This window comes from Trichosurus vulpecula, chromosome 8, assembly GCF_011100635.1.
Source record: "Trichosurus vulpecula isolate mTriVul1 chromosome 8, mTriVul1.pri, whole genome shotgun sequence".
Taxonomy (NCBI): domain Eukaryota; kingdom Metazoa; phylum Chordata; class Mammalia; order Diprotodontia; family Phalangeridae; genus Trichosurus; species Trichosurus vulpecula.
The window spans coordinates 181,094,635-181,117,305 of NC_050580.1; the positions used below are offsets into that span (position 1 = coordinate 181,094,635).

General features: G+C 38.2%; 3 non-coding genes across 3 annotated transcripts; 2 read left to right on the forward strand and 1 right to left on the reverse strand.

The window, feature by feature from the left end:
- Positions 1-10,973: 10,973 nt before the first annotated feature.
- Positions 10,974-11,045, reverse strand: TRNAP-UGG. Its single transcript has one exon. It is a non-coding gene; the product is annotated as a tRNA-Pro (tRNA).
- Positions 11,046-17,784: 6,739 nt separating this feature from the next.
- On the forward strand, positions 17,785-17,866 carry TRNAL-AAG. The gene has a single exon. It is a non-coding gene; the product is annotated as a tRNA-Leu (tRNA).
- Positions 17,867-19,180: 1,314 nt separating this feature from the next.
- On the forward strand, positions 19,181-19,270 carry TRNAY-GUA. The gene is given in 2 exon segments: positions 19,181-19,217; positions 19,235-19,270. It is a non-coding gene; the product is annotated as a tRNA-Tyr (tRNA).
- The last annotated feature ends 3,401 nt before the right edge of the window (positions 19,271-22,671 follow it).

Sequence of the window (22,671 nt, forward strand, 5' to 3'; positions counted from 1 at the left end):
AGTACCTCTTTGCTTTCTGCCTTTCAACAGTTTTCTGGATTCTACTCACTATATTTACTCTCTTTACTGCAAGTTCTTCCAGTAAAAAACCATCTTCCTCCTCCAAGTTCTTCCAATGCTTTTTCCACTTCTTTATTTCAACATCCACTTTGCTCTCATTTGTTTATATCTCCTTCATCTCATCTCATTCTACACAACATATTTCAACCCATGTTCCCCAACTATTCTATGGCAACTAACAAAATAATACTGTTACCTGCCAGGAGAGATGGACAGAGGCAATTCACTCCTTGCCCACATTCACTTAGCGCCCCACTACCTGCTAAATCACCATCCAACACCAAGAAAAGAGAGTCTGAAAAATGTCATAATCTTCCTGACTCTTCTTGGAGAGGTTTGTGTTAGGAATGACAGCAAATGCCATCGAAAGACCTGGCCATAGTCATCATAATTCAGAATCTCTATACTCTGTGCTCTTTCCACCCTTGCCTCCGTCTCTGTCTCTGTTTCTGTCTTCCTGAGTCTCTCTCTCTCTCCCTCTCTCTCTCTCTCTCTCTCTCTCTCTCTCTCTCTCTCTCTCTCTTTCTCTCTCTTTCTCTTTCTCTCTCTCTCTCTCTCCCCTTTGTCTGTCTCTCCATGCCTCTGTCTCTTTGTGTCTGTCTTTCTATCTCAGTTTTTTCTCTCTCAATTTCTGTTTTCCTCTTCCCTCTTTGTTTCTCTGTGTGTCTAACTGTTTATCTATCTGTCTTTATCTACATCTCTGTCTCACCCTCTCTGTCTGTCTTTGTCTCTGTCTCTCTCTCTCCCTGTTTCTCTCTGTGTCTCTCCACCAATCTAAAATAACCACATATATATATAGATTTGTGTGATGCTTCATATTCATTTTTCAAGAAATAGGTGTGGAGGGTCAAGGATGCATTGTGAGCTTACTCTGTGCTGTGGTGAAGCCAAGATCTTGATGAGAAATCTGAAACCAGAGAAAGAGCTGTTAAATAGAAGTATGTATAGGCCAAGATGTCAGAGTGTAACTTGGTCTCAGGTCCAGAAACAATTCCTGGAAGAGCTTAAAAAGGATTTTAAAAAGCAAATTGGAGAAGTGGAAGAAAAATTAGAAAAAGAAATGGGAGTAATGCAAAAGAATCATGAGAAAAGAGTCAGTAGCATGGGAAAAAATATACAAAAATGTGCTGAGAAAAATAACTTCCTAAAAAGTAGAATTGGCCAAATGGAAAAGGAAGTACAAGAGCTCACTGAAGAAAATAAATTTCTTAAAAATTAGAATAGAACAAGTAGAATCTAATGACTCTATGAAGACATCAAGATACAATAAAAGAAAATCAAAAAAGTAAAAAAAATAGAAGAAAATGTGAAATTTCTCATTGGAAAAACAACTGTCCTAGAAAGTGATATTAATCAATTATGGGATGGCTAAACAAACTATGGCCTATGGTTGTAATGGAATATTATTGTGCTATAAGAAATGACAAGCAAGATGATTTCAGAAAAACCCGGAAAGACTTACATGAACTGATGCATAGTGAAGTAAGCAGAATCAAGAGAAAGTTGTACATAATAACAGCAATATTGTTCAATGAAGAATGGTGAATGACTTGGCTATTCTCAACAATGCAATGATCCAAGAGAATCCCAAGGGACTAATGATGAAGCCTCCAGAGAAAGAATACAGAGTGAAACATGCTATTTTTTCCACTATCTTTCTTTCTTTTTTTCTTTTATTGAAGTCTTCTTGTACAAAATGACTAGTATGGAAATGTTTTATGTAATTGCACATGTACATGTTATATCTGATTGCTTACCACCTCAGACGGGGAAATGGGAGGGAGGGAGGAAGGGATAGAATTTTGAACTCAAAACTTTAAATTAAAAATGTTTTCAATACTTGTATAGAATGATTTTACATATATGTATATGTGTATGCATCTGTATATGTGTATTATATATACATATTTGTGGCTAATGGTAGCCATCTCTAGGAGAGGAGGGAAGAAAAAAAGAAATTTACATGATAACCTCATTATATATTTGAAAGGAATACCAAGTTTTACACAATAGATTTGCAGTTTCTTGTGCAATCATCTTTTTTTTTTATTCTACTATCTTATGGGATGCCTGTTTTATTTAATAAATTAAAAATAAAATAAAATTAAAAAAAATTTCAAAGGGACTTGAGGAAGATGTGTCTAACCATTTATATATGTATTTGTATCTGTGTCTGTAATCTCCTAATAATTAGTCTGGTTTGTGCCCTTCTCTGACTCAAGTATAGGGAGGAGGAATACTTTGGATGGTTCTTTTTTTTAATGTTCTTTTTAAAAATTTTGTTTACTTATTTTTGGTTTTCAACATTCATTTCGATAAGATTTGGAACTCCAAATTTTCTCCTCATCTCTCCCTTCTCCTCACCCCAAGATGGTGTAATTTGATATAGGCTCTACATATACATTCATATTGAACATATTTTCACATCAGTCATGTTGTAAAGAAGCAATAGAACCAATGGGAGGAACCACAAGAAAGAACAAAGAGAGAGAGAGAGAGAGCGCAAATAATATGCTTCAATCTGCGTTCAGACTCCACAGTTCTTTTTCTGGATGTGGACAGCATTTTCCATCATGAGTCCTTTGGAGTTATCTTGGATCTTTGCACTGCCAAGAAGAGTTGTCTATCAAAGCTAGTCATTGCACATTGTGGCTATTACTGTGTACGATGTTCTCCTGGTTCTGCTCACTTAACTCAGCATCCATTTATTCAAGTCTTTCCAGGTTTTTCTGAAGTCTTCCTATTCATTATTTCTTATAGCACAATATTATCCCATTACATTCATATTCCGCAACTTATTCAGCCATTCCTCAACTGATGGGTATCACCTCAATTTCTAATTCTTTGCCACCACCAACACAGCTGCTATAAATATTTTTGCACCTGTGGGTCATTTCCCATTTGTACAATCTCTTTGGGATACAGACCTAGAAGTGGTATTGCTAGGTCAAAGGGTATGCACCATTTTATAACCCTTTGGGCATAGTTCCAAACTGTCCTCCAAAATGGTTGGATTAGTTCATAACTCTACCAATAATGCATTAGTGTTTCAATTTTCCCACATCTTCTCCCGAATTTCGGATTTTCCTGTTTTATCATGTTAGGCAATGTGACAGGTATGATGTGGTGCCTGAGAGTAGTTTCAATTTGCAATTCTCTAATCAATGGTGATTTAGAACATTTATTCATATGACTATAGATAGCTTTAATTTCTTCATCTGAAAACTGCTTGATTGTATCCTTTGACCATTTATCAATTGGGGAATGACTTGTATTCTTATAAATTTGACTCAGTTCTCTGTATATTTTAGAAATGAGGCCTTTAATAGAGACATTGATTGTAAAAATTCTTTCCCAGTTTTCTGCTTCCCTCCTAATCTTGGTTGCATTGGGTTTCTTTGTGCAAAAACTTTTCAATTTAATGTAATCAAGATTAACTTTGACTGGTTCTTGATAGAATGAATGGCTGCATTTCTTGAAATTCAATACCCTAGATTAATGTGATAATATCAGTTTTAGTTTTATTGAAAACATTGAATATATATATATATGTATATTATATATATATCATCTTAATTCCTTTCTTTACTGGAAAAGTTAGTATAAGATGGTAATGTTGGTCCGATTTTGTTAGCTTAAATTGTAAACTTCATGATGGTAGGCACCAGGGTCTTCTCTGACCTTTATATCTGTCTTAACTTTTACCAGAGTGCACACAATAGAGACTCAACCAATGTTTCTTCATTTTAATTGAATTCAAATAAATCCCATGGGAAGTGATGAAACTTAAGAATAACCATGTTCTAAAGTGATGCCAATAGTCACAAATGATAGCTCAGAAATAGTATTTGAAGAAGTCATCAATCTTATGAAAATCAAGTCATCCATAGAAACTCTTGTACATATTTGACCCATTGAATTCTGATTCTCCTCATGTGTGGCTATAAATCAGAGCATGTCATGTACAAAATAGAACTGTCAAGTCTGAAAACAAATGACCAAAAAGTCACAGAAGTTATGTGATTGCTGTTAACTCTAAAAATACCAAATAGCTCACACAGATTATCACAATCACAGTTAACTCTGAAAATTTATTAGAGGTGACACAGGTCATCACAACCACAGTTAACTCTAAGAAAATAAAATAAATTAAAAACAAAATAAACATAAAACCAACAGCAGTCATAAGAAAAAAAGCTTTTTCTTCTTCTCTGCCTCACTTAAATCCAATTCATTTGCAAATCATGGCATCAGCTTCCCGATGGCATAGTCCTATTCGAGAAGGAAGGACAAACCACATGCTAGCTGGCATAATAGATGCGTGGTGGTGCCTCAAAGTTGTTTTAATTTACATTTTTCTAATCAATAGTGATTTAAAGCATTTGATATAACTATAAAGAGCCTTGGTTTTTTTTTTTGAAAATTGTCTTTTCATATTCATCAACCATTTGTCAGTTGGCTCATAATCTTATAAATTTGAATCGGTTCCCTACATATTTGAGAAATAGGGCTGTCATCAGAGAAACTTGCTATAAAAAAGTTTCCCCAATTTCCTGCTTTCCTCTAATTTTGGCTCTATTGGTTTTGTTTGTGCAAAAACATTTTAATTTGATGTGTGGGAAATGATGGAAGGAGTTTTGTTTCCACAGAATTAAAAGTACTTCCCCCAACTTTAGCAGAATGTAAGTCAGGTGACTGATTCTAATTAGAGCTGGGATCCAGCAGAAACCAGACTTCTGATCAGGTGAAAGATTAGAGGCTTGTAGGCATGCTTAACAAGATGTTTGAGGGGGCATTATATGGGCAGTTTAGGGGGTTGCATCTGGCCAATGAAGAGCCAGGCAGGAGATTCTTGAATTGGGAGCCAATAAAAGGGCTGGCATTTGTCTGAGTTCTTGTACTCTCCTGTACTCTGTTCAGGGGACGTACCTATTTATTCAGAAATAATAAATGTAAAATATAATGAAAACCTTCCTGACTTTCCAAAGAGTATTGTTTATCCCTAGACTAAGTATGTTTCTAACAGAAGTAATCAAAATTATCCATTATACATCTTGTAATGCTCTCTATCTCTTGTTTGGTCATGAACTCTTCCCTTATCCATAAATCTGATAGTTAAAATATTACTTGCTCCCCTAATTTGTCCATGGTATCATCTTTTACATCTTTATGTCTAAATCGTGTACCCAGTTTAACCTTCTCTTGGCATATACAGTGTGAGATGTTGGTGTATGTCTAACTTCTACCAAACTTGTCCCCAGTTTTCCCCACAAGTGTTGTCAAACAATGATTTCTTATCCCCAAATCTTAGATCATTGGATTTATCAAGCACTGGATTGCTATGGTCATTTACTGCTGCGTATTGTGTACGTAATCTATTCCACTGATCCACCACTCTATATTTTAGACAGCACCATATTGTTTTTATTATTACTGCTTTGTAATAGAGTTTGACATCTGGTACTGCTAGGACACCTTCCTTCACATTTTTTTCCCCATTGATTCCTTTGGTATTCTTGACCTTTTGTTATTCCAGGTGAATTTTATTAACATTTTTTCCAGCTCTCTAAAACAATTTTTTATGGTTTTGTATGGCATTTAAGGAGTAAATTAATTTAGGTAGGATTGTCATTCTTATTGTATTGACTCAGCCTATCTATACACAACTAATATTTAATTATATTAATATTGATATATAATAATCAATATTTCTCTAAGTGTTTAGAACTGACTTTATTTATGTCGAAAGTGTTTTGTAATTGTGTTCATTCAGTCCTTGGTTTGTCTTGGCAGATAGACTCCTGAGTATTTTACACTGTCTGTAGTTATTTTTAATGGATTTTCTCTTTCTGTCTCTTCCTGCTGAGTTTTGTTGGTGGTATATAAAAATGCTGATTATTTATATGGGTTCATTTTATATCTTGCAACTTTGCTGAAATTTTTAACTATTTCAACCAGTTTTTTTTAGTTCATTCTCTAGGATTCTTTAAGTTTGCCATGATATCAGCTGCAAAGAATGACTTTTGTTTACTCATTGCCTATTCTAATTGCTTCAATTTTTTTCTTCTCTTATTGCTATAGTTAGCATTTCTAGAAGGACATTGAATAATAGTGGTGAAAATGACCATTGTTGCTTCATCCTTGGTCTTAATAGAAAGGCTTCTAGTTTATCCCCATTACAGATAATGTTTGCTGATGGTTTCAGATAGATACTACTTATCATTTTAAGGAAAGCTCAGTTTATTCCTATGCTTTGCCTAGTGTTTTTAATAGGAATAAGTGTCATATTTTGTCAAAAGCTTTTTCTGCATCTATTGAGATAATCGTATAATCTTTATTGGTTTTGTTATTGATCTGGTCATTTAGACTGATGGTATTCTTAGTATTGAGCCATCTCTGCATTCCTGGTATAAATTCCTGGTCATAGTGTATGATCTTTCTGATATATTGCTTTAATCTTGCTAGTATTTTATTTAAATTTTTTTTTTGCATCAATAGTCAATAGGGGAATTAGTCTATAATTTTCTTTCTCTCTTTTTGCTCTTCCTGTTTTAGGTGTCTGCATCATATTTGTGTTGTAAAAGGAATTTGGTAGAACTCCTTATTTGCTTATTTTTTCCAATAGTTTACGTAATGTTAGAGTTAATCATTTCTTTAAATTTTGTTGCTGCTGTTCAGCTGTTCAGGTGTGTGTGACTCTTTGTGACCCCATGGATGATAGGATGCCAGGCCCTTCTATCCTCCACTATATTTCAAAGTCTGTCCAAGTTCATTTAATCATTTCCATAATAGGATCTATCCATCTCATCCTCTACCATTCCCCTTTCCTTTTGTCTTCAATCTTTGCCAAAATCAGGGTCTTTTCCAATGAGTCCTGTCTTCTCATTATGTGGCCAAAGTATTTAAGCTTCAATTTCAGTATTGGACCTTTCAGTGAATAGCCAGGATTAATTTCTTTAAGTTTTGACTGATTTGACATTGCTGTTCAAGGGACTCTCGAAAGTCTTCTACAGCACCACAATTTGAAAGCATCATTTCTGTAGCACTCAGCTTTCCTTATAGTTCAACTATTACAGCTATACATTGCTACTGAAAAGAAAGACATTCCCCCTTTGACCATTGATTTCCAAGACTGGACTCACAGTGCCCAAGCCCCTCAGTGGATGTAGAACTGTCAATGAGGGAAAGTTCCTGTCAGGGACATGGTACAAGTCTAAGGAAAGGTCCCTGGGCCAGTGAAAGACCATGGGGAAAACAAGCCTCCTAATGAGAGAGCCAATGCCTTGAAGACATATGGTCCCTCATAATAATGGGGACCAGTTCAATGCTCAAGTTTTATTTGCAAGTGATGGGAAAGAGTGGACAAGGGGAAAGAGGAAAAGGGAAGAGGGAGAAGGAAACCAAAAATACAACTCAGACGAGCTAACATAGAATAAAACTCATGGTGTTTTTGTTTGTTTTTTGGGGTGTGAGACACAGAGACCATAGGTCCATTCAGTGGGAAGACTTGGTCTCATGGGTGCAGCATGCTTCTGGGGAGGGGAGATGTGCTTCCAAGGAAGTGTGTACTCCCAAGGAGGCAATATCTCCTCCTGCTAAGGGGAGATCTACTCAAAAATACTTTTCTGAGAGTAGGATAATTAAGCCCTGAGCTGGTTGGCCATCTGGAACTGGCAGATTTGCACATCAAGGTTAAGGGAATACAGGAGATTTTTGAGGTACACAGGCACAGGAGGAAAGACAAACTGGCAACTGGCAAAATATTGCTCTTGCACACAACTATATTAACCTTAAAAAAAATACTGTCAATATCTTTACGTGCCAAATCTTATAGCAATGGTTTTCATGTAAAAATTAAGAAGAGAAAGTCAAGATGGTTTCCAGAGCACCAGGCCTTTATCTTATAACAGTACATAAAGGGAATTTATTCCCCTAAGCCTTTGTTCACAGCAAATATTTTATCATTCTTAACACTAGGGAATAGCCTGGTAGGACTTATGTATTTCAGCATGAGTGCACAGAAATACCTGACCAGTTGCAGTAGGGGAAATAGATACCATCATAGCTATATTGTATAAGTTTTAGAGCTATAGGGTAGAATTCATAATTAAAAAGTCTTGAACCAGTGACCGTCACATAACTTACATTGAGATTTAGGGTGTGATCAAAAGAATTGTTTTAAAGGAAAAAAAATTATGGGACCAAAAACTCAGGAAGGAGGTGGGGAGTGAACTGGGTATGAGGGTGGGGAGAAAGAAAAGCATGGGGAAGCAATTTGGTAAGGAGGGAAAGTGAACGAGCCGTGGTTTTGCAATGAAGCCAAGCTTTTTGCAGGAGAATTGAGGGCAACGAAAAGACCGTGGTCAGGAGTTGGGTGGTGGGCGGCGCTGCAGGAATTGGAAGTTAGCTGATGTTTGTAGGGAGAAATGAAGATAGACCCCTTCGGCATGGCCAGGGTGGTGACTGCAGCTGGGAGAAGAAAGATAGAAAGAAAGAAAGAAAGAAAGAAAGAAAGAAAGAAAGAAAGAAAGAAAGAAAGAAAGAAAGAAAGAGAGAAAAAAAGAGAGAGGGAGGGAGGGAGGGAAGGAAGGAAGAAAGAAAGAAAGAAAGAGAAAAAGAGAGGGGGAGGGAAGGAAGGAAGGAAAGAAGGAAGGAAGGAAGGAAGAAAGAAAAAAGAAAGAAAGAGAGAGAGAGAGGGAAGGAAGGAAGGAAAAGAAGAAGGATGGAAGGAAGGAAGGAAGGAAAAGAAGAAGGAAGGAAGAGTTACTACCATCTAAGACAGGGGTGGGGAACCTTGAGCCTGGAGGCCAACTTGGATTCTGTCAAAGGGTGATGCTTGAGGACCTAGAGTATTACATGTGGTCCTGAGACCACAGGTTCCCCACCCTTGCTCTAAGACATGGAGGTGGGGAGAAAGTGTATATCAGACATATTTGTGCAAAGGCTGGAGAGAGATGGAATGTCCTAGGTGAGGGATAGAAATTGAGTTGTCTGATTGGACTAAAGAATGCATGGGGTGAGGGGGAGTAAAGTATAATAAATATGGACCAACAAGTTGGAGCAAGATTGTAAAGGTTTTTACACACTAAACAGAGGATTCTGTATTTGATCCTAGAGGTAATAGGGAGCTTTTAGAGTTTATTGGATATTTTAAGATCAATTTGAAAACTGAGTAGATGATGTACTGGAGTGGGAAAAGGCTTGAAGCAAGTTGAGGAATCAGAAGGCTACTGAAATAATCAAGTTGGGAGGAAATGAGGTCCCGAAGTAGCCCTTTGAGAATGTACAGGGACATATGTGATAGATGTTGTAACTATAGAATTCACAGAACTTGGCAACAGATGTGATATCTGGAATGAGTGTGAGTAATGAGGAATCAAAGATGACAACTACGATGAAAGTGTGAGTGATTGGGAAGGGGAAGGGGATGATTTATTAAGCACCTACTATGTGGCAGACACATGCCAAGTCCTTCACAAATATTATCTTATTTGATCCTCCCAAGAACTCTGTGCAGTAAGTGCTATTATTATCCTTATTTTGCAGTTGGACAACCAAGACAAACAGAGGTTAAATGACTTACCCAGTGTCACACAGTTAGTAAAGCTTGAGATTTTCTTTTATTCCTAGGATAGCAGAGGCGGAAAAGTGCTAGTACAATGAAGGAACATGAGACAGTGAGGTAACTTTCCCTCTTGTCAGGAAATAGAGTTTGAGCCTAGCGCTATCTAGAGACTGAGCCTGGAACTACGTCTCCAGACTACCAATCTACTTTTTCCACAACAGGAGACTGCCTCTCTCATGATCTGACACTTCCTTCCCAGACAGTCCTGATTCTTCCTTTGCCCAGTGGCAAATAAAGTTTTTTTTTCACAATGATCCTATCGGGGATTTAGGGATAATTGCAGAGTCATGCTGCCTAGCTGTGTACCTCATGCTGTCGAAAGTAGAGAAAGGCTGAGACGATGGCTTCAATGCTGTGGAAAGTAGAGAAAAAAAAAGCTCTGAGACAATGGCTTCATTTCTAGAAGAGGCTAAGGATCAAAAGACAAATCAAGGCTGAAAGAAGGAAGTGAAGCCTCGAAATTGTTTAGGAAGAGAAAGTTAAAATTAACCAGGCTTCAAGACTTGAACTCAGGAGCTCTCACAACCCTAAAGGCTTGTTCATTTACTCTCTCTAGTCTTTTAAAAGTCAATCAAAAACTTTTCCTTTTCTTCTGCAATTTTTTTTAATATCTGTTACACACAATATCTCCCCCCCCCCCACCCCGTTAATCTGTGACCTAAGTCTTACCCTTTTATATAGTTTTACCTTAGGTTTCTTATGCTGTTTTATATCTCTTCTTAATTTCCCATATACATTTCAGCTCTCTTCCTCCAGCATCTTTAGCTCAGTTAAAGAGAAGCTATAGCCACCGGCAGAAAAGATGATCCTGACTGTTGGCTTTAAGTAGTCAGATAATCCTATTCTTATGCTACTCTCTCCTACTTCTCCAAGAGAGACCAAAAATCATTAGGAAACTACCCTTCCTCATCTGGAAAAAAAAAAATCATGTAAGCTTTTCCGTGAGAGAAGCTAGCTTCAGGGAGTCATTACAGCCAAGTAATTAAATAAAAGCTGTACCTGGCTCTTTATTCTTTCGAACCTAATCGCCTTTTTTGGCTTTACTCTAACACTGTTTTCGGCTCCCACACTTAACACACTATTTGTGACGTATTCTTCTGTCTTTTGTCTCTGTCTTTTATGATCTTCCATTCTTCCCACTATAGCAAACTCCTCGTAGTAATGTGGTTTCCTATTACTGTTTGAACTTGTAATACAGTGCAAGTTTCATCCTCTTACTACTCACAAACAGGACCACACTCGAAGTAAACAAGACCAACTCGAAGTTGGAAAGCGTAATAAGATCAAAGGGCTCGTCTGGGATTTGAACCCGGGACCTCTCGCACCCAAAGCGAGAATCATACCCCTAGACCAACGAGCCAGTACCTCCTTGCTTTCTGCCTTTCAACAGTTTTCTGGATACTACTCACTATATTTACTTTCTTTACTGCAAGTTCTTCCAGTAAAAAGCCATCTTCCTCCTCCAAGTTCTTCCAATGCTTTTTCCACTACTTTATTTCAACATCCACTTTGCTCTCATTTGTTTATATCTCCTTCATCTCATCTCATTCTACACAACATATTTCAACCCATGTTCCCCAACTATTCTATGGCAACTAACGAAATAATACTGTTACCTGCCAGGAGAGATGGACAGAGGCAATTCACTCCTTGCCCACATTCACTTAGCGCCCCACTACCTGCTAAATCACCATCTAACACCAAGAAAAGAGAGTCTGAAAAATGTCATAATCTTCCTGACTCTTCTTGGAGAGGTTTGTGTTAGGAATGACAGCAAATGCCATCGAAAGACCTGGCCATAGTCATCATCATTCAGAATCTCTATACTCTGTGCTCTTTCCACCCTTGCCTCCGTCTCTGTCTCTGTTTCTGTCTTCCTGAGTCTCTCTCTCTCCTTTGTCTGTCTCTCCGTGTCTCTGTCTCTTTGTGTCTGTCTTTCTATCTCAGTTTTTTCTCTCTCAGTTTCTGTTTTCCTCTTCCCTCTTTGTTTCTCTGTGTGTCTAACTGTTTATCTATCTGTCTTTATCTACATCTCTGTCTCACCCTCTCTGTCTGTCTTTGTCTCTGTCTCTCTCTCTCCCTGTTTCTCTCTGTGTCTCTCCACCAATCTAAAATAACCACATATATATATATATATATTTGTGTGATGCTTCATATTCATTTTTCAGGAAATAGGTGTGGAGGGTCAAGGATGCATTGTGAGCTTACTCTGTGCTGTGGTGAAGCCAAGATCTTGATGAGAAATCTGAAACCAGAGAAAGAGCTGTTAAATAGAAGTATGTATAGGCCAAGATGTCAGAGTGTAACTTGGTCTCAGGTCCAGAAACAATTCCTGGAAGAGCTTAAAAAGGATTTTAAAAAGCAAATTGGAGAAGTAGAAGAAAAATTAGAAAAAGAAATGGGAGTAATGCAAAAGAATCATGAGAAAAGAGTCAGTAGCATGGGAAAAAATATACAAAAATGTGCTGAGAAAAATAACTTCCTAAAAAGTAGAATTGGCCAAATGGAAAAGGAAGTACAAGAGCTCACTGAAGAAAATAAATTTCTTAAAAATTAGAATAGAACAAGTAGAATCTAATGACTCTATGAAGACATCAAGATACAATAAAAGAAAATCAAAAAAGTAAAAAAAATAGAAGAAAATGTGAAATTTCTCATTGGAAAAACAACTGACCTAGAAAGTGATATTAATCAATTACGGAATGGCTAAAGAAACTATGGCCTATGGTTGTAATGGAATATCATTGTGCTATAAGAAATGACAAGCAAGATGATTTCAGAAAAACCTGGAAAGACTTACATGAACTGATGCATAGTGAAGTAAGCAGAATCAAGAGAAAGTTGTACACAATAACAATAAATGTACACAATTGTTCAATGAAGAATGGTGAATGACTTGGCTATTCTCAACAATGCAATGATCCAAGAGAACCCCAAGGGACTAATGATGAAGCCTCCAGAGAAAGAATACAGAGTGAAACATGCTATTTTTCCACTTTCTTTCTTTCTTTTTTTCTTTTATTGAAGTCTTCTTGTACAAAATGACCAGTATGGAAATGTTTTATGTAATTGCACATGTATAAGTTATATCAGATTGCTTACCACCTCAGACGGGGAAATGGGAGGGAGGGAGGAAGGGATAGAATTTTGAACTCAAAACTTTAAATTAAAAATGTTTTCAATACTTGTATAGAATGATTTTACATATATGTATGTGTGTATGCATCTGTATATGTGTATTATATATACATATTTGTGGCATATTTGCATTTCTCTAATCAATGGCGATTTAGAACATTTATTCATATGACTATAGATAGCTTTAATTTCTTCATCTGAAAACTGCTTGTTTGTATCCTTTGATCGTTTATCAATTGGGGAATGACTTGTATTCTTATAAATTTGACTCAGTTCTCTGTATATTTTAGAAATGAGGCCTTTATCAGAGACATTGGTTGTAATAATTCTTTCCCAGTTTTCTGCTTCCCTCCTAATCTTGGTTGCATTGGATTTCTTTGTGCAAAAACTTTTCAATTTAATGCAATCAAGATTAACTTTGACTGGTTCTTGATAGAATGAATGGCTGCATTTCTTGAAATTCAATACCCTAGATTAATATGATAAAATTGGTTTTAGTTTTATTGAAAACATTGAATATGTATATATTCTTAATTCCTTTCTTTACTGGAAAGGTTAGTATAAGATGGTAATGTTGGTCCGATTTTGTTAGCTTAAATTGTAAACTTCATGATGGTAGGCACCAGGGTCTTCTCTGACCTTTGTATCTGTCTTAACTTTTACCAGAGTGCACACAATAGAGACTCAACCAATGTTTCTTCATTTTAATTGAATTCAAATAAATCCCATGGGAAGTGATGAAACTTAAGAATAACCATGTTCTAAAGTGATGCCAATAGTCGCAAATGATAGCTCAGAAATAGTGTTTGAAGAAGTCATCAATCTTATGAAAATCAAGTCATCCATAGAAACTCTTGTACATATTTGACCCATTGCAATCTGATTCTCCTCATGTGTGGCTATAAATCAGAGCATGTCATGGATGATATGGCCAAAATAGAACTGTCAAGTCTGAAAACAAATGACCAAAAAGTCACAGAAGTTATGTGATTGCTGTTAACTCTAAAAATACCAATAGCTCACACAGATTATCACAATCACAGTTAACTCTGAAAATTTATCAGAGGTCACACAGGTCATCACATCCACAGTTAATTCTAAGAAAATGAAATAAATTAAAAACAAAATAAACATAAAACTAACAGCTGTCATCAGAAAAAAAAGCTTCTTCTTCTTCTCTGCCTTCCAAAAATACCTCTCCTCACTTTCTTATGCACCTATTTCTATAAAGGGCACCACTATATTTCCAGCCACCTAAGTTCAAAACCTGGAATTAATTCCTGAATCTTCCCTCTCTTTCACTTCCCATATCCAGAGTTAAGTGCTGCAACATCCCACTTTAGTATCTTTTCTGGGCTATAGCTAAGTGAACTCTCTTTGGTCAATGGTTGAACAACCTAGGAATGTTCTCGTTTCCTTCTGTTGCCAAAACAAAGCTAAAAAGATACCAGACTCAGTCAGGCCAGCCAATATTACATCATGACACACAGAGCCCATGAGTTCCTTAGTGAAGATAGTGAGGGAAGTGCCTTAGGCCTCTGGGTCCAGCAGCAGTTTAGATTGTTAGATGAGTGTTGACTGAAGGAATTGGGCAAAATTAGCTTAGAAAGTTGGGGGTGGGGCTGAGGGGAGTGCTGCTCTAAATTGTTTGAAGGATTCTTCCCTGGAAAAAAGGTTAGATGCCCTGCTTGCACCTACAGTTGGACCCTACACAACTAGGACCAATAATCACTCACTTTTATATATGGATTTAATGCTTGCACAGCAAGCATTAATCTCATTTGATGCTCATAATAACCTTTAGAAGTACGTATCATCTCCACTTTGTAGATAAAGAAACTGGGGTTTGGTCACAAAGCCCATCAGTGTCTGAGACTAAATTCCAATTCAGATCTTCCTAATGACAGGTCCATCATTCTATTTAGTGCATTCCACTACTCCTAACTCTTTTAAATACAAGTAGACGTTGCAGGGAGCCATTTCAGCTCATTCCCAGAAATGAAAGCAATCCAACAGTGAAATGGATTACCTAAAAATGAAGTGTGCTCTCAATTACTAAGGAAAGTAAAAAAAAAAAAATTCTTTTCAGATGATCAGAATTAACAGAGTTGGAAAAAAATGTGACAAATAGACCAAAGTTCATCATCAGGTTTCCTCCCCAGTCCCCCACCCCTAAAGCAATAAGGCTTCTTTGCCATTGTCCCTTGAGATTTCTCCCTCTACTGAAACACCTCTTGGAAAATATCTAGTTCTCCCTAACGTTATTTAATCACATGGTACTTCCTGAGGGCTGCAAAACACACTTCAGCATTTCTTTTAAAAAATTGAAACTAAATTTGGAAATTCACGGTAGAGAACTTACACTTTGGTCAGAAATTTAATCTCTAATTGATTTACAAAGCCATAAATTTCTGCAGACTGGGAAAAATATTCCTCGTCTGCCTCTCCAGCTTAGCTAGAATTAGAAAGGCAGAAAGTCCAGAAGAAAAGGTTTCATTCTTCATACCCTTTTTCCTTTGTCTGGAAAAAGGCAGTTTGGATCTATCAAGACAAAAAAAACAATGTTTACAACATAATTGACATTAAACAAATAAAACTCTTAATATCTCAAGTTCCTGAAGCATACCAGATTGGCCAAATTGTTAACCAGATCCTCTAAAAGAGTTCCAAAATGTGGCTTTGACTGTCTGTCTCCCCAGTGACCATCAGGCCAGATGCCTCTTACCTGGAATTTATTTCATTTAGATTCCCCTTTCAGGACTAGCAAAGCAGATGGAATTATGGCAGAGGCTTCTTAGATAGAAATTGCAGGGCCTATTACCTGTTTAGTGGAAGCTACTTTTCCACTCAATGGTTCCCTTCAGCCTCCTGTCCACCAGGATAATCCCCTCTTTGTTGTCAAGGTGATCCCTTCCTTTTTGCTATTACTGTTGGGTTGCAAAAAGCCGAGGTGGAAATTATTTCAGCTTAATGAGAACCTTGTTAATTGTCATATGCAGTGGCTGGAATACATACATGTATGCTACATACTTGTGTACAGATAGCACATGCAAGAGACTACAAAATTCCCCTAAATCACTTCCATTTTCTACCCTTGACCAAACAACTCGGGCTTCTCCTCTGTACCAAATATTGTTTCCCAGTTGACATAATATTGACTCCAGTCCTTTTTCTTATTCTGAAGACGGTCAGTTTTTGAGACCATCCAGAAGTCTCCTATAAAAACAATCCTGCAGTTTATCAGCAAATCTATTGCCTTCTTTTTTCTGTTTTGCAACCTTGTGTGTTGCCCCAAATTATTTTCTCTTACTACAACATTCTGTTATGGTCATAGACAAAAATGTAATCCTTCAATACTCATCTCTTAGCACAGTACCTGCTGCATAGTAGACACTTAATGAATGCTGATTGATTTATTGATTAATCCATCACCCTCTTCTCCTTAATAATCTCTTCTCTGTCGTGGTGTATCTCCTACCTGTCTGATCATGCCTCAGTCTCCTTTACACATCAGCCTGGATGAAGAAGGTGAGTGTCCTCCAAGATGTCCTGGATGGGCCTTCTCCTCTCCTCTGCTCTGCTCTCCTCTCCTCTTCTCTCCTCTCCTCTGCTCCCCTCTGCTCTCCTCTCCTCTCCTCTGCTCTCCTCTCCTCTGCTCTCCTCTCCTCTCCTCTCCTCTGCTCCCCTCTGCTCTCCTCTGCTCTCCTCTGCTCTCCTCTCCTCTCCTCTCCTTTCCTTTCCAATCCTCTCCTCTCCTTTCTCCTGTCTTCTCCTCTCTTCTTCCCCCCTATACTATTTCACATCATGATCTCATCAGCTTCTCTCATCAGTGGATTCAGTTATCATATATCTGTATAGATGACTCTCAGATCTACTTAGTGCAGCCCTAACATGTCTCCTGACTTCCAGACTTGCATCTCCAACTGCCTTGCTCAGACATCTCAAACTGAATGTCTTGTAGACAGCTCACACTCCATTTCCAAAACAGAACTCATTATTTCCCCACCCCTCCCTTCCCCAACCCTCTCCTCTTCTTATGTTTTTTATCACTGTTGAGAGTAATGCCATCCTCCCAATCACCCAAGCTCACAGCCTGCATGTGATCCTGTACTCCTCTCTCTCTCTCTCTCTCTCTCTCTCTCTCTCTCTCTCTCTCTCTCTCTCCCTCCACCACCCTTCCATCCATCAAGCACTGTTGTTTCTGGCAGCCATTTCTCCTCTGACACTGAAGTTACTCTGGTGTACTCCCCAGCCCCAAGACCTCATGCCTGGACTATTGCGGTAGCCTAGTGATTGGTCTCCCTGCCTCAAGTCTCTCACCACTTCAATCATTCCTCCACTCTGTTGTGAAATTGATCTTCCTACAGTGCAAGTCTGGCTATATGGTCCCCCTATTCAATAAATTCCAGTGGCTTCCTTTTACCTCCAACATCAAATACAATATTCTGTTGGATTTTCAAAGCCCTTCATATCCTGACCTCTTCCTACCTCCCCAGTCTGACCCCTTCCTACCTTTCTAGTTTTCCTACTGCTTTCCTCTCTCCGTTCTTCCTCCACCCTTCCTTTACTTTGCAGTCCAGTGACACTGGCCTCCTGGCTGTTTCTTGTACAAGACATTCAATCTCTGAAATCCCGGAATTAATCACTTCGCATCTCCTGCACGGAATTGCTCTCCCTCTTAATCTCAACCTCCTGGCTTCCCTGGCTTCCTTTAGTTCCAGCTAAAACCCTACCTCCTAACAGAAGCCTTTCCTGATCCCCCGTATGCTAGTGTCTGTCCTCCGTTGATTTCCACCATTTTGTCCAGTCCGTATGTTGTTTATACATAGTTGTTTTTATGTCGGCTTCCCGCTTTGGCTATGAGCTGCTTGAAAGTGGGGACTACATTTTGTCTTTGCATTCCCCAAATTTAGCACGACTCATAAATTCTTCTAGACTGACCAAGAACAGCAGCTGGCCGTGGTAGCGTGGCCGAGCGGTCTAAGGCGCTGGATTAAGGCTCCAGTCTCTTCGGGGGCGTGGGTTCGAATCCCACCGCTGCCATTTCGGAGCAACTTTTATTAAAGCGCCAGAGATTACGAATGTAGAAGTTTTGAGTTGGTCACTCTACTCTCCTTAGTTCAAGAATATCATGCCTTTTGGAGGGAGTGAGTGGGTAATCAGAAATCAAGTTTAAGAACCTCTTTTCTAAAATAAACAAAATCATTTTCTTCTCGAAAACGAAGGTGACCTTACGGAAGAGACAAGGAGAGGAGAAAAGGAAGGGGTTATAGCAGAGATACGAATCAGTAGGACACCAAAGAACTGGTCAGCACCAAACGAGGCTATCTCTGAGGTATAGTAAATAAAATCAAGTGGGATTCCGCTACTTTTTCAAATGCAAACCAACATTTCTGCAGAAGCAGAAACATCAAATATTAGGCGTTAACTGAAGATCAACAATCTGCAGGTCGTGAATGGAGGAAGGTCTTCGGGGAGTGGGGTGGGATGAAGTCTAATGGTTGTAAAATCTAGACGTTCTAAAGACGATTTTATCAATTCAAGTCTTTCCAAAGGAAGGCGCTGTCCAGTTTGTGTCTCTGCTTAAGATGCCGTTGGAGTTTTTTGCCTGTCTGAAATAAATGATTTAGCTTATCACGTTTAATGAGGTGCATCCAAAATGGTTCGTTCCTATATTTTTTAGTTTTTAGTAGAAATTAGTGCTAGATTTTGCCAAAAGCCTTTTGGGGATCTGTTGTTAAGATGACATTTTTATTATTCATATTACTAGTATGATTTATAATTGTATGTATAGTCTTCTTAATGTTCAACCAGTCCTACATTCCTTTTATAAACTAAACCTGGTCGTAATGAATAACCTTTCTAGTATGCTATTGTACAGTCTAAGTCGATTGCTTCCAAATTTAACTCTCTACGAAGTTAGGAAAGATGAAGTCGATCGTGTCCTGGGATAAAGCAAAAGGGATGGAGGGCGATCTTTCTGGAGCTGCAAGCTACGGGTTTTGTTGGGAAGCAATTTGAACCCCATTTTTGCGGAGATTCCAAGTGTTTGTTTGTTTGTTTGTTTTCTAAGGAAAGTCGAAGGCAACGGGAAAAAAAAAATGTGGTTAGAAATAGGGTGATGATAGTTCTGAGGTAATTCGAAAAGAGCTTGTGTTTGTAGGGAGCAACGAAGCTAGACAGCTCGGGAGTGGCAAAAGTTCAGGCGGCGGCTGAAAGCACGTAGGAAATGTGCATGCGGTACTCCCAGGCTAAGTGTCTCGAATGGCATAATTTCCTTGACAGCAAGAAGTGATTTGGCACGGACAAGTACCACACCTTTAAAAATAGAGCACACGCCAACACTTTAACGTGCGCCCTTCGATAGCTCAGTTGGTAGAGCGGAGGACTGTAGGAACGGGAGATCTGGACATCCTTAGGTCGCTGGTTCGACTCCGGCTCGAAGGAGGTGCTGTGGTTTTGTTTAAGCCAAGGTATCTAATTGTAACTGTCTACGAAATGCAGACACATTCTTGGGGAAGGGATTGCCCGTTCACCGTCTCACCTCCCAATTAACTGCAAAAGGTATTTGAATCGGGATTAAGAAAAAGAATAAAGGAAAGTGAGAACCCCATCTTCTTTTCCACGACCCTCTTTCTCATGAAGAAAAATATCTTGCAAACAGGACTGCTTCCGGCGACTTCCCCAGGGTGCCGACGCAATTTCGTCAGTTGCACTGCCTTGCGTTGAACTGCTCAAAAATGTTAAAGGACGGTGAAACTTCAGTGGAAACTATGTAATCAGAAGTTAATCGACTTTCCCCAGGTTTTTGAGTTTTCCTGAATTCGTCTAGCTCTGCATCTAACATGCCACCTACCTGCCAGTATTTTTCTTTTTATTGTTGTGAACTTGACAGATGCAAAAAACAAACAAACAAACAAACAAAAAAAACAAACAAACAAACAGAAAATGAGCTTCCTTATACAAACAAGAACAGGGAAAAAAAAAGGACTGAATAGGAAATCGTAAATCACCTGTAGGTCCAATTTTTAATCTCATATTTCAAATTAACATGGTACTTCCAATATTGCCATGCTTTTCTATATCTTCTTCCTTCTGTTCTCTTTCTCTCTTTTTTTTTAATCGATCCAGTAAGGTACTGATTTTATTTTCTTCCTTTTATTTGGAAGTGTCCTTATCATTACCCCCACCCCACCCCCAACGCTCAATGGCCCACCCCAGTTAAATACTTCTTTTATAACAAATTAATTGAATAATACAAAATAAATCAAGGCGTTGGTTTTGTGTGACAATGAATGGATCCCTTACTACTAGTTAATTACCTCTCTGCCAAGAATGATTCAGATACTTTGACTAGTCATTGGACATTTCATTCTACAGGGTGTCCCTAAAGTCTGGACACATAGGCAAAAATACAAATTTTGAAATATCTGGAATATTAACAGATCTTACTCCCTTGACTTCTTTTTCTGGAATATGCTAAAGGAGAAGGTGTACTCAATGAAAATCGCAGATGCAACACACTTGATTGAACACATAAGGAGTGAATGTGCTAAAATTGATGGCAATGTGGAGTTATTGCATCAAGTTCATGTGAATCTTGCAAAGCACATCAAACTTTGCACCACAAATGATGGGAATCATATTGAAGATGCTATTTGTTAATATTCCAATTAAATAAAATGTTGTTGAAAATTTCATTCACTTCATTTCTTGAAAATATGCATTTTTGCCTCTGTGTCCAGACTTTAGGAACATCCCGTAGCGTCTTCCCTAGTTAATATCCTTTTCAACGCAGTAGTACTTGTGTAAATCATTCTCCTACTTCTGCTTCCTTTACTCTGCATCAGTTCATGTAAGTCTTCTCAAGCTACAATAAATTCATCACTTTCATCATCTCTGACAGTGTAAAAAATGGTCCTTTACATTGCTATACCATAATTTGTTCAACGCACTTCCCAGGTGATGGGTACCCACTTTGTTTCCAGTTCTATGCTAGGAGGGAAAGTGCTGCTATAAATATTTTTTGTGCATACGGGTACTTTCGCTCTTTCTTTGATCTCTTTGGGAGGAGAGGAGGGTATGATACTGTGTTATGCTATGATATTATTAGGGTATAATAATATTATAGGTTGGTCGAAGACTGTGCAGTTTAGCAGCTTTGGGAATAGAGTTCCAAATTGCTTTACCGAATGGCTGGACCATTTCACAGTTCAACCAACACTGAATTCCTTTGCCTACTCTCCCTCAGCCCTTTCAACAAATGTCATTTTAACTTTTTTTTAACAACTTTTCCAATCTGACGGATGAAAATGTTTTAATTTGCATGCAACTTGGTGTAGTGGATACCCAACCAGCTTCACAGCCAAGAAGAGCTGCTTTCAAATCCTGCCTGAAACTCTCAGTGCTTTAAACCAGTGGTATCAAACTCAGATAGAAACAAGGGGCCACTAAACCATGGATAAGAGTCCCCCAGGGCTGTATATTGACTTAGAAAATCACATAGTAACATTATCTGTGTGTCATTGTATTTTTATTTATATTGTTAAATATTTCTCAATTACATTTTATTTTCTTTTGGCCACCTCAAAAAGCTCTGGAAAGCTCTGAATCAAGTTGAACATTTCTGGTGGATGAATGAAGCAGTGAGAGTGACTAAAGACTCATCATAGTTTAGCTTAGAGCTTGTATAATTGTAGTTGTTTCTTTTTTTTCTTGCCAAGTTTGTCAATGTTTACTGCAAACTTTACATTTGCAATTTTCTCTGCAATTTTCCCCCAGTTTTCTCACCTCTATACAGGTTCAGAAGACTTCTATGCCCTTCCAGAGGTACACATTGTTTCCTCTTCAATGCAGATGAGAGTAAATTTCCAAGACAACCAGCCCTCCACCCCCACCTGCTTTCTCTGTATTAGTTCTGCCAGAAAATAAACCCTGACATTGTGTGCCAAAAACATCGCTGTCCTCCCTTTTCAGCTCTCCCTTTCTCTGCTGTCTCTCTTGTGAAATGCTTTACTTTTCCATCTATGTTGCCTCAGAATGCTGCCGATTGGCTATGTAGTCTAAGTGGGCCTGAAAGGTTATGATCACCAAATCTGTACCCAGGAACCTGAATTTGCTGTTAGCAAGAGCAGATTCCTTAACATGCTAAAGAGTCTGGATGAATTCATCCACTTAATATAAAAGCTGACCAAATTGTGTAGTTAATCTTATCTACCTTACTCAGGATTAATATATTCACATGTGCTTGAGTTCTACTTACCCTAGATGAGTTATTTGAAACATATCAGCTCCCTTTGTTTACTCCTGAGTATAAAAGCAATATAAACCCCAATCTTTTGATGGTAACTGATGGCCAGTCTACAGTGTTGGCGGAACTGGCAAGCTCCTGATTGAACCTCCTATGTAATACCACATGTCCCAAATAAGAAGAGATCTAGGCAACCCCTTAAGAATCTTGCTTCCTTCTTGTAGGCAAATTTTGTAATGCACCAGAGGATAGCAAGCCTGTACTTCTAAGAGTGTTGTGCAGTAGTCACAGTCCCATCAGAGCAAGATTTCATTTCTCAGGACACTAGTGCTGGGGTATAGGGGATATATCACCATAAGTAAGAAGTGGGAATTCTTGAGAAGAAATAAGGAAGACAAGAACCCAAGGAGGGTCACAAGGAGAAAAATGGCTAAATTCAGTGTCTGGAGGAAAGGGGTCCTTACTTGCTGAAGGTGGAGAGCCATGTTAGAAGAATCTTAAGTCATAGTAATGCTGCAGTGAAAGTAACAATTACTAAAATTTAATTGCAGAGATGCAGGTGAAAATAAAGCTATGCAATGGAGATAGCTAGGAGTCT